At 36.2% G+C, this 13,116-nt stretch overlaps 1 protein-coding gene and 1 long non-coding RNA gene across 3 annotated transcripts in view; both read right to left on the reverse strand.

Moving 5' to 3' along the window:
• PRKD1 (protein kinase D1) overlaps positions 1-13,116 on the reverse strand; it is a 347,146-nt gene that overhangs the window by 289,462 nt on the left and 44,568 nt on the right. The gene's annotated exons all lie outside the window — the stretch shown is intronic.
• LOC132343367 (uncharacterized) overlaps positions 1-13,116 on the reverse strand; it is a 131,685-nt gene that overhangs the window by 100,538 nt on the left and 18,031 nt on the right. The window contains exon 1 of the long non-coding RNA XR_009492173.1: positions 1-13,116. This exon is cut by the window's left edge and continues 56,410 nt beyond it; it is cut by the window's right edge and continues 18,031 nt beyond it. This is a non-coding gene — a long non-coding RNA (uncharacterized lncRNA).

Consider the following 13,116-nt stretch of genomic DNA (forward strand, 5'->3'; position numbering starts at 1 on the left):
AAGCACAAGCTGGAAAATTGCCGGGAGAAATATCAATAACCTCAGATATGCAGATGACACCACCCTTATGGCAGAAAGTGAAGAACTACAGAGCCTCTTGATGAAAGTGAAAGAGGAGAGTGAAAAAGTTGGCTTAAAACTCAACATTCAGAAAACGAAGATCATGGCATCTAGTCCCATCACTTCATGGGAAATAGATGGGGAAACAGTGGAAACGGTGGCTGATTTTAGTTTTGGGGGCTCCAAAATCACTGCAGATGATGATTGCAGCCATGAAATTAAAAGATGTTTACTCCTTGGAAGAAAAGTTATGACCAACCTAGACAGCATATTAAAAACCAGAGATATTACTTTGTCAACAAAGGTTCGTCTAGTCAAGGCTATGGTTTTTCCAGTAGTCACGTATGGATTGTGAGAGTTGGACTATAAAGAAAGCTTAGAGCCAAAGAACTGATGCTTTTGAACTATGGTGTTGGAGAAGATCCTTGAGAGTCCCTTGGACTGCAAGGAGATCCAACCAGTCCATCCTGAAGGAAATCAGTCCTGAATATTCATTGGAAGGACTGAGGCTGAAGCTGAAACTCCAATACTCTGGCCACCTGATGCGAAGAGCTGACTCATTTGAAAAGACCCTGATGCTGGGAAAGATTGAGGGCAGGAGGAGAAGGGGACGACAGAGGATGAGATGGTTGGATGGCATCACCGACTCAATAGACATGGGTTTCGGTGAACTCCAGGAGTTACTGATGGACAGGGAGGCCTGGTGTGCTGCAGTTCATGGGGTTGCAAAGAGCCAGACACAACTGAGCGACTGAACTGAACTGAACTGAAGAACAATAAAAACTATGGTGGCCCTTATTCTGTAAAACAAGTCTATCAGAAATATTAATACATGCAGGTGCACTTTGAGAGATCTAGCTCTGAATCTGATCTTCACTGCATTTTTTTCCTTTTGTTTTTTCATGGAATCATAGAAGAGGGGGAAAAGGAGATGAAACATCATCAGTTCTTAGTACAATTTTTTTCCTCAGAAGTAATAAAGAAAAAGACATTTTCTTGGAGTACAGTTGAGCTTTTCAAAAGTGTGCATCATTTTTAAAAGTAAAACAGATAGCTTACTTAGCACATAGATTCACATTCTCTTGTTTTGCAAAGGTTTTCATGGAACAATGAAACTCAGCATAGTAATACCAATTTATTATTTCTAGTTCCTATGGAAACATGCACTCAACTTATGGAAGCTAATTGATATGGACACAAGTGCAAAGCAAATACATTAACAAAGAATCATATAATTTATTACTCTTGTAAAATGAGTTGAGATATCAGATAAAATAGCCAAAAAGGACCCACAAGTCACCCACAAGCTCTCCAAAGTTATTAGCCATCAGTACCAATATGAAAACAAAAGCAAAAACATAATCCTACATTTCAGAATCCCACATTTGGAATTTGCCATGTGCAAATAAACATCACACATAGAAGGATTAAGGCCAAACTCAAAGGAAGGAAGAAAGGAAAGAAAGAAGGAAATATCTAAAAAGGAATGTGCGTGCATGCTCAGTCGTGTCTAACTCTTTGCAACCCCACCTACTATAGCTCGCCAAGCTCCTCTATCCATGGCATTTTCCAGCAAGAATACTGGAGTGGGTTCCCATTTCCTTCTCCAGGGGATCTTCCTGACCCAGGGATCTAACCTGTGTCTCCTACATTGCCTGCATTATTTACCATGGAGTCACCTGGAAGCCCCTAAAAAGGAATACGAATCTCTTAAATAAGGTCACATAAATAAGAGTACATACTTTTATTATAAATCTGTTAGTTATTCAGGACTTGTAACCTCAAGACAGAGAATTAGATAAAAGCACAAATATGTTAAAATCAATCAGCAAATATTTGTTGGTGTTCTACTATGTGCTAAGCAATATGCTAAGATCTGTAAGGGAACAAAACTAAATTTTAATTCATTTTGACAAGAATTTACTGTGCACTTCTGTTGCGCCATGTACTAAGATAATCATCAGAGGATACACAATAGATAAGATACCAAGATACCACTCCAGCAAAACAAGACATTGTTTTCAATATAATTTATGGGCAACACATGCTACTAAACAGGCATTATTGGCTAAGATGAAAAAATGGGCCAAATAAACTGTACAGATATGTGTGCCAAGAGCTTTCATAAGAGAGACAATTTAATAAGCTTAGTCGATCAGAGAAGTTTCACAAAGGAGATGACAACTGACTTGGGCTTGAAAAAAATGAAGAGAAATTGAAAAGTGAATGCAGTTAACAAAGGTGATAGGGCAGGAATTTACAACTCTGGTTTGGGTCCTGATAAGACCTGAGTTTAATTTTGAGGGAACTGGAAACAATGATGGGAAGGTAGGCTGAGGCTGATAGAAAAATACCTTTTACTGGCTAAGGGGTCTTACTTTGAAGTGATGACAATACTTTGAAACTAGAGAGAGGTAACGGATGCCAAAACCAAGTATTATGTGAATTTTATATTGTGTTAATGTTGATGATGACAAAAATTATTATCATTAATTACAAAAACACTGGAAACATCTAAACACCCAACCCCTTAGAGACTGCTGCTGCTGCCGCTAAGTCACTTCAGTCGTGTCTGACTCTGTGCAACCCCATAGACGGTAGCCCACCAGGCTCCCCCATCCCTGGGATTCTCCAGGCAAGAACATTGGAGTGGGTTGCCATTGCCTTCTCCATTGTGTGAAAGTGAAAAGTGAAAGTGAAGTCACTCAGTCGCGTCCGACTTGCAGGACCCCATGGACTGCAGCCTACCAGGCTCCTCCATCCATGGGATTTTATAGGCAAGAGTACTGGAGTGGCTTGCCATTGCCTTCAGACTAGATGTTGAAAATCCATATGATAATGTTGGAAAGTCCATATGATTAAAAAAACTATATGGGCTTCCCAGGTGGCGCTCTCTATCTAACAGAATTCAATGTAATTCATGGTGTCCCTCCTTTTCTTTTGGCCTGATACCTGTTTTTCTTTGAAGGTATTACCAACCAAGAGGGCTCTTCTTCTCAAAATATGAAGCTCATCATTGTTGCTCACTCCATTTCCTCACTCTTAACTTTCTTTGAATATGAGGAACTCCTGTCATTACAGTCATCAACAGTGAAATATTTTAACTTTTCATTATTTCCAAGGTGAAACAAAAAAAAGGCAATCAGGTAAAACCCTTTAGATTTCCTCCATATTTCATAAAATCCATTAAACAACTGCCCAGATTATATTTCACAGTAAGATGAGCAAAAAGCACACCTCCTCTTCAGCTGCAGCCCCTTTCCTCGTGCATTCATTGCTGCCAAAATCAGAACCTACAGTTCGGGAGCTGTACACAGTTGCATCTTGTTTTGAGTTTTTGTTTGCAAACTGTCAGTAAGATCCGAATAAATTGCATGATATGCAGTCCAATATGTATATTCTTGAGTACATCTCAATGTATCCACCAAAAAATATTCATAGCTGCAGGTGTACAAAAAAAAAAGGCAGAATTATGGCTTGATTTGCCTTGATAAGCATGGCAATTTTCTGTACACTTTTCATAAAGTGCTAATCAATTTCAGCTCAAAATAGATTGAAACACCCAACAGATTGCTGCCATAGTCCACAAATGTTTGTCTTTCATAGACTGTGGCAATAATTGAATTCTGAAGAGGAAAACTGCATCTGAACTATATACCTTATTAAAAAATCCCTTTCATTTGCCTTAATATTCCCTGAAGAAATGATAAAAATTATTTTGAAATCAGTTACATTGGAAATTCCCAATTTTTCTTATTACATCTAAGTCATTGCTTTCCACATAGTAATATCTGTTGTTTAAATATGGTTATAGATGGATTATATTTAGAATTCAGTGTAGTGATGATGTTTAAGAATCAGATATCACATCCATATTACTTAATATTCCTCTAAAATATAATTACAGACATCACATACAACTTGGAATTGAATCATCACAGACTTCTGCAATATATTACTCTTTGTCTATATCTTTAACCAGTAAATGAAGTGTAATTTTTAAAAAAATGTTTTGTCAATATTCTAGTCCTTCCATTAAGGTTATTTCACAAACACTTCAAGGTGCTAATATTCATATTAATGCACCTTTTCGAGTAGCAGTACTCCTGCCATATGATTCACTCATCTGCCCAGGATGTTTTGCCAAACACAAGTGCCAGAACTTTGCTGAGGACTGTCGCACTCCTACAAGGGAGCCTCTGCTCAAAACTGAGCATATACTTTCCCTTCCGTTAAGTGTGAGAAACAATCGGTAATGACATTTAGATCTGAGTACGGTATGCTCTCCGTGCAAAGTAAGAAATTATATGAGAATAGATAACATTTCGAATTTTCACACCTTCCTCTTCAAAGCTACGAAAGTGATAATATAATTTGGGGGGAATAAAAGCTACAAAATTTGGCTTTAGAAAAAAAAAAAAAGAGTACATAAAAGTTGTGACTTTAAGCAACTTCTGTGATTACCATCTGCCAAAAAATGTTGCCAGAATCACAGGAAACAAAGTATAGTTGACTCAGGCTCTGCAGTCAGAAAGCCCAAGTTCTCATGTTGATTCTGTCCTTAAATAGGTGACCTTGAACAAGTGATTTGTCCTCACCATGTCTCAGCTTCCTCATCTATAAAAGAAGAGAGAGTATGTAGCTCAGGGTGTAGTGAGATCATTAACATATGCAAAATTCTAAGGGCTAAATGAGATAATACATGCAAAGTGCTTAGCAAAGCAAGGTCCAGTCAATCCTTAATAAATGTTAGCTACTCTTATCAGCATCATCGGTATCATCATTTCAAAGAGTCATGAACACTCTTACCTGACTTATTTGCCAAATGTTTGTTTCTAGGTCTGAGTCCTTATGTATAACATAAATTAACCTATTTTCCAAAAGAGATGATAACAATCAAAGCAGTACGCATGAGACAGTAAAGCTCTTGGTCCAAATTACCATCTACTAATCGTGGTAAAATAAGGTTGAATAAGGTACATAAAATATAGGAAACACACTTAGAAAGTGTGATCTTCACTCTTCTGCACAAACAGAAAACTGTCATCTTTTGCTTATCCCAGACCTAATATAACAGTAGTTTTATTCACTGATGGGCTCCCCTGGGCTTACTGATGAAGAATTCACCTGCCAATGCAGGAAATGTGGGTTCGATCCCTGAATCAGAAAGATCTTCTGGAGAAGGAAATGGTAACCCAGTCCAGTATTCTTGCCTGGGAAATCCGCCAGGGGCGGAGGAGCCTGGCGGGCTACAGTTGATGGTGTCGCAGAGAGTAGGACATGACTTAGCTTCTAAATAATACCAATATTCACCGATAAACTGTTCCCATGATGTTTTTATTCTCACTCATCAGTCTCAGGAATTTAGCTATTCAGTCACCTCTATTTAGCTATTAGATTTTCAGGAGCCGCTGAGGGAAAAAGTTTACACATTCTGACATTGAAAATTTGATTCTGACACTGTTTCAGGTGAGGAAATTCAAACAAAGAAACAAAAACACACTATTCAGGAAAAACCTTTAAAATATACTTAAAATGTAACCACAAAAATACATTTCAAATCTTCTTAAATAATTACTATAACCATAAGGAAAACATCCGACTGACCTGACTCAAAAAATACTGTCTCCACACCAAGTATCTTCCTTTTATTTCCTTCCTTTTGGAATATTTCTATTTGATAGCTGCCTTGGAGCAAATCAATATACCAAAGCAATCAAAACGAAAACACAATCAAGTAAATTTAGGCTATGAAAAACAATATATGTATTTAGATGTTGTTTTCCAGAGATAACAAAGAGTCATTTGCTAGTTCCCCTTAGCATTTTATTAGATTTTCTGTATTTGTGTTTTTCTTCAAAATGTCAAAGCATCAGCACAAATGACTACATGACTTAAATTATCACTTGTTCACGTTTTCAAAAATAATTTACATACAAGTTAAAATGAAGGCAAAATATTGCTTCACAAGTAAATTTGATGTTGCTTATACTATTTTTCTCTTATAATTAGAGGCATTTCCTCAAGGACAAGCTTTTGAAACTTTAGCTATGTATTAAGTTAAAATTAGATTTTATAAGAGGTTACTGATTTAGAAAAACAGCCTTCATTGCTGTACTGAATATTTTGAGGATAGCAAAGCAGATCATGACATTTTCAAAAATATTTTGTACATAATACATAACCAATATGCATTTGTGAATTGATGTAAGTAATATCCTTCCCGTACAAGAGACTTTTAAATGTTTGTTTTTAAAAGTGCCTGAACATATCATACAAAATGGCTGTTAGCCACTTTTTAATCAGTAATACACACATGTAAGGGAGAACCTTATGTATAACCCAGAAATATGCAAGAAAAACCAGTGTAGAGAATGTAGTAAAGAATATGTTCTTATTAAATAATTTCATATTAACTTTATTCCTATCTTTATAAAATATGTATAGTTTTTAATTTATAATATATGCATTTATTAATATAGCTATGTAGAATATGTGATTCAATTTGTTTTCACCAATGGTGTGTTGTTCAAGAGAGTCTGAAGACCACACAAAGTGGAAGCTCTTCATTCTCCAATTGAATTCGTGAAGTTATTTTACATATTATTAAGATTTACTTGCTACAGGTTTAATAGTTTCATCATATATATTTCATTGCTTGGTAATATATACAATAAAAGCTTCATGTATCTTGCACAGACTAACTGCTTTGTCACACACATTTCAGCTTCAAGTTATAGCTGATGTTCATGGAGAGGAAAAATAAAAAACAATCCTGAATATGATATGTATATTGTCCTTATAGCTGTAAAGATTTTTATTCTGATAGAAGTAATGCAAATATGTTAGGCAAACCTCTGAACTTTCTGAAATCTAAGTTTTCACGTGTATAACACAGAGATAATGCTTCACAGATTTTTTTTTTTTTTTTGCAGGGGAAGGTTCACAAAGCCAGGGTGATAGGATGAATTATCATTATTAATTTCCAGGAGTCATATGCAAAATAGAAAGTAACAAGTGCTTGCAATACTGTGGAAAAACTGGAACCTTGACACATTGCTGGTGAAAATGTAAAATGCTGCAGTCACTGTGGAAAACTGTTAGGCAGCTCTTCATAAAGTTAAACACAGAATTACCTTATGACCCAGAATTCCACTCCTAGGCATATACCCAAAAGAACAGTAACTCAGATACCTGTACATCCATGCTCACAGCAGTATTACTTACAACAGCCACAAGGGAGAAACAACCCAAGTGTCCATGGACAAGTGTATAACCAAACTGTGGCATATATATATATATATATTATAATGGGGTATCATGCAACTATAAACTGGAATGAAGTTCTGATAATATGGGACAACCTAGATAAGCCTTTAAAACATATATGCTAAGTGAAATAAACCAGACACTCAAGAACATCTTATGCTTCCACTTTTATGAAATACCTAGAATAGGTAAATTCACAGAGACCAAAAATTAGAAATAGGGAGGCGGGAACAGAGAGTTACTGCTTAATTAATGAGTGGAGATTCTGTTTAGGGTGATGAAAAAGTTCTGGAATTAGTGGTACATTCAACATCATGAATGTACTTAATAACACTAAATTCTACACTTGAAAATGATTTAAGTGGTAAATTTATGTTCATTTTACCACAATAAAGCACTTAATAAATATAAAATTGCATTATTACATCCTCTCCAGTATAATTCTTCCTATGCTATTCTCCTCCTCTTTTAGTGAAAATTACTAAAACAGTTGTCTTCACTCACAGCCTCAATTTCTTCTTTTTTTGTTTAGCCTCCACTTCTGATCTATCTCCGCAACTCCTTTCAGTTTGGCCTGGGCCCCACAGGACTCCTAAAACGTCTTCACAAAGAACTCCGTCCAGAACCATCACCCCCTGCCAAATTCTTCCCTGACATGCCCACTGACCTGGCCTCATTCGAAAAACACCTTGCTCCTGGGTATCATCAAATGATATACTAGGTTTTCCTCCTTGCTCTCTGACCCACTCCTGACAATTCAGCCATTTGTTTGTTTCGGGGGTTTTCATTATTGCTGTTGTTGTTTGTTTGGTTAGGTTTGGTTCTGGGCTGTTCATCCTTCATTAATTTTTTAATTTTGTCCTCTAGTTCCACATTTTAGACTTCTCTAGTCCAATCCATGGACTCTCACTAGGCTTATTTCTCCCCTTCACGACCACGGTGAAATGCACGTGGTTTCCCAAAACTTCCCCTTCCTTTTATGTCCTTACCACGGTGAACTGTTCCATCACTCAGTACTCCAAGACATTATGCCATTTTTGCTTTTCCCTCCCCACCCTGCCATACAGCACACCCACACACACACAAGCACACAAAATCACATGCAGTGTTCTTAACTCTTGTGGAAGCCAGCTTTTGAATAGCTCTGGAATTCATTCACTCTTTTCTATGCCCATGCCCACCACCAGTGTCAGTTACTACCCCATGGTACTGTACTTAATAAGGGACGGCAGTGCCTCTTGTTCCATTCTGATCTCTTCTCATCAATGCAGCCAGACTTAAGTTTCTCAAGTAAATACATCTCTTTTTATATTCTTCTCCTCTATGAAAATCTTGTGTGGTTCCTCAATGTCATGAGAATCATGTAAAAGGTGACATATATCTTCACTACATAACTTCTAAGGTGTCTCTTCTATCCCCACCACGAAACTTAATGTTTCAAGCAAAGTAAACTCCTCCCAGTTAGGATGCCAGGTTCCCTAAGACCTGCAGGCAGACCACTGAAACTGGACTTGGGAGAGTGAAAAGGAACAATCCAAATAGGACTCCAGGACTAAAAGACTATCCCAGGAAAACAGGAAGATGCTTTCTCAGCCCACAAGGCCTCTGCCCTTACTGTGCACTCCAATTTCTCCTCCAACCATTTCACCTAATTAACTTCCAGTTCTCACTGAACTGAACTATTGCTTCTTCCATAAAGTTTCCCCTGAAGCCCCAGAACAGAAACTCTGGAATCCCAAAACTTCCTACCTTTTCCCACTTCACTCTTTATTTACTCCTTTCATAATCTTCATGGTACTTTACTGTAATTTTCTGTTTATTTGTAAACTCTCCCTCTACTCCACTGCAATTGACTTTACACTCCTTGAGGACCAGACTTACTAACACTGTATATCTGAGTCCAGCTTAGTCTCTGGCATTATAATAAACACTCAATAAATATTTGAATAAATTCATGTTTCAAAATTATGAATTGATAACTATAAAACCAAGGAATCTCTTTTAAATACATATTTGGACATAGTGATTTCAGTACTTTAGTCAGCTTTAAATTATTCTACAAATAATAATTTACTATATCTATTGTATACTTCTATTTGATTTGTAATCATGTAGCGTATCATAATCCTGTTAGGGGCTCAAAGACCAATCCTAGGCATTTATTCTGTAGAAACAATTAGGATTAAAAATAAATAAGCTTTGGTATAAAATTGTATGTTCTATATAGTTTCTCTGCTTTTATTATGGTAATATACATAATATAAAATTTATCATCCCATTTTTAAGATGGTACCATTAACTATTTTACTGTACAGATCAGTAGGGTTAGGTATATTCAACTGCCTAAACTTTTTCATCATGCATATCTAAAACTCTGTATCCATTACACAATTCTCTATTTCCCATTTCTCCAGCCTCTGGAAACCAATGAACTTAACAAATCTCAATATCTCATATAATGCAGTATTTATTTTTCTGTGACTCACATATTTAAACCTAGCATAACAGTTCATTCATTTTATAATACATGTCATAATTTCAACTTACACTTGAATAATATATTACTGTATGTATATTTCATGTTTTATTTATTCATTAATCCATTAATGGACACTTGTGTTGCTTCCACCTCTTGGCTATTGTGAGAAACACTATTATGAACATGGTCACCAGTTTCTTTTAATAGCAGGAAATAAATATTACAATCATTAAAACCAAAGATGGAAAGGCTTACATAAAAGAGAAGTATTTTATTTATTTATTTTTTTTTTTTGCTTGCTTTTACTTTTTTTTTTTTTTAAATTTTATTTTATTTTTAAACTTTACATAATTGTATTAGTTTTGCCAAACATCAAAATGAATCCACCACAGGTATACATGTGTTCCCCATCCTGAACCCTCCTCCCTCCTCCCTCCCCATACCATCCCTCTGGGTCGTCCCAGTGCACTAGCCCCAAGCATCCAGTATCGTGCATCGAACCTGGACTGGCAACTCGTTTCTTACATGATATTTTACATGTTACAATGTCATTCTCCCAAATCTTCCCACCCTCTCCCTCTCCCATAGAGTCCATAAGACTGTTCTATACATCAGTGTCTCTTTTGCTGTCTCGTACACAGGGTTATTGTTACCATCTTTCTAAATTCCATATATATGCGTTAGAATACTGTATTTATGTTTTTCCTTCTGGCTTACTTCACTCTGTATAATAGGCTCCAGTTTCATCCACCTCATTAGAACTGATTCAAATGTATTCTTTTTAATGGCTGAGTAATACTCCATTGTGTATATGTACCACAGCTTTCTTATCCATTCATCTGCTGATGGACATCTAGGTTGCTTCCATGTCTTGGCTATTATAAACAGTGCTGCGATGAACATTGGGGTACACGTGTCTCTTTCCCTTCTGGTTTCCTCAGTGTGTATGCCCAGCAGTGGGGTTGCTGGATCATAAGGCAGTTCTATTTCCATTTTTTTAAGGAATCTCCACACTGTTCTCCATAGTGGCTGTACTAGTTTGCATTCCCACCAACAGTGTAAGAGGGTTCCCTTTTCTCCACACCCTCTCCAGCATTTATTATTTGTAGACTTTTGGATTGCAGCCATTCTGACTGGTGTGAAATGGTACCTCATAGTGGTTTTGATTTGCATTTCAAAAGAGAAGTATTTTAAAGTGTGTATATTTATTGCTTTTTTCCAGATATTATCTTTAGATAAAATTTTATTTTTGTGACTTACACTTTCACTAACAGACATATGTTTACACGATCCAAACATAATGTCTGTTCTAAAAATGAATATTCATTCACTTTAATGACAAAGTAGCTCTTTTTTGTTACATTTAGAAGGAACTTACTTTGGGGAAAACACTTGTTTTCTGATTTGGTAGTATATTCAATTGACATATCATAGAATACTTTATTTCATGCATGAATATGTAACAAACTACTGGCCTTTGGGGCTGCATCTGAGATTTGCACAGTTCAGAGAAACCAAGACTGGGAACAAAGATAAGCAGAATTAAATAGATTGAGAACACAATTCACAATAATGAAACTTCTGCAATCTGTCTTTACTCACTGCTCTCAGATGCATCATTGTCAGCATCTGACCCCGTTAGGTGGCTGATAAGAGGATTTTGAAGGCCAGCAGATTTTATTTTTAACCTCTCCATATGGTTGACCTTCTAGTTCCAATGTGAGCATCATCTGCAGAGATGATCATCAAATGGCAACTTCTACCCTAAAATGTTTTGGGTAATTTGGTCAACTCAAAAGTGATGCTCAGTTAAAGAACAATATGTGATCTTCTTTGTACTTTAAAGTCTGTACACAAATACATTGTAAAAGGTCTCTCTGCCACAAATACATTTTTTAAGTTTTGCAGGGCTATAGACAAAAATAATTTACTGACATTAGGATTAAAAGTAGTTTTTCAAACTATATGCAACATTCTGCTTGTATAATGTATAAAAGTGTAGCAGTAGCTTTTGCTGGTAAGATTTTTCAATCAGCAAAGTTCTTTTTTAATATGAAGCAATATATCAAGTTTAAAATAACTAAAAAACAAGGTAATAAGGTTTTATAAAAAATTTTCAAATGCGTACCAATGTATTAATATTTCAAGTCTAATATTAGCAATATCAATGAACAACACATTAGGCTATAACATTTTTCAAAATTAAAAGAGATAATAATTTTATTGCAATTCATGGTCCACAGTTTTATACCCTCTTGAACTCTGAAGATACAGATGGCAAATATGGTTTTCCATATATGAAAGTTTTGCATATAAGAATAATATAACATTCTTAAGGCCAAAGGGCACATTAAAAGATGATCAATATTGCTAATTTGCTAGAGAAAGGCACATCAAAACTACAAAGAGAGATCACCTCATACCAGTCAGAATGGCTATCACCAAAAACTGTAAAAATAATGAACACTGAATAGGGTGTGGAGAAAAAGGAACCCTTCTACACTGTTGGTGGGAATGTAAATTGGTAGAGCCACTATGGAGAACAGTGTGATGCTCCTTAAAAAACTAAAAATAGAGTTACCACATGACCCGGCAATCCCACTCTAGGACATATATTTGGAGAAAACTATAATTCAAAAAGATCCATGCACCCAAATGTTCATTAAAGCTCTATTTACAATAGCCAAGACACAGAAGCAACCTAAATATACATGGACAGATGAATGGATAAAGAAGGTGTAGTATATTTATACATTGGAATATTACTCAGCCATAAAAAAGAATCCAAAACTGCCATTTGCAGCCATATGGATGGACCTAGAGATTATCATACTAAGTCAAGTAAGCCAAATAAAGAAAGAAAAATATCACGTGCTATCACTTATATATGAAATCTAAAAATATATATAGAGAAATGAACTTAAACACAAAATAGGAGTAAACTCACAGACATAGAACACAAACTTATGGTGTAAGTTTGTTTTCTTACAAAGGAGAAAGAGAGGGGGGTTCAATTAGAAGTTTGGTATTAACATATACAGACTACTATATATCAAACGGGCTTCCTTAGCAGCTCAGCTGATAAAGATCCACCTGCAATGCAGGAGACCCTCGTTCAATTACTGGATCAGGAAGATCCAGTGGGTAAGGGAGAGGCTACCCACTCCAGTATTCTTAGGCTTCCCTGGTGGTTCAGATGGTAAAGAATCCACCTGCAATGCTGAAGACCTGGGTTCAATCCCTGGGTTGCGAAGATCCCCTGGAGAAGTGAACATCCCCTGGAGAAGGGAACGCCTACCCGTAACCAA

The sequence above is a fragment of the Bos taurus genome, chromosome 21, assembly GCF_002263795.3.
Source record: "Bos taurus isolate L1 Dominette 01449 registration number 42190680 breed Hereford chromosome 21, ARS-UCD2.0, whole genome shotgun sequence".
Taxonomy (NCBI): Eukaryota; Metazoa; Chordata; class Mammalia; order Artiodactyla; family Bovidae; genus Bos; species Bos taurus.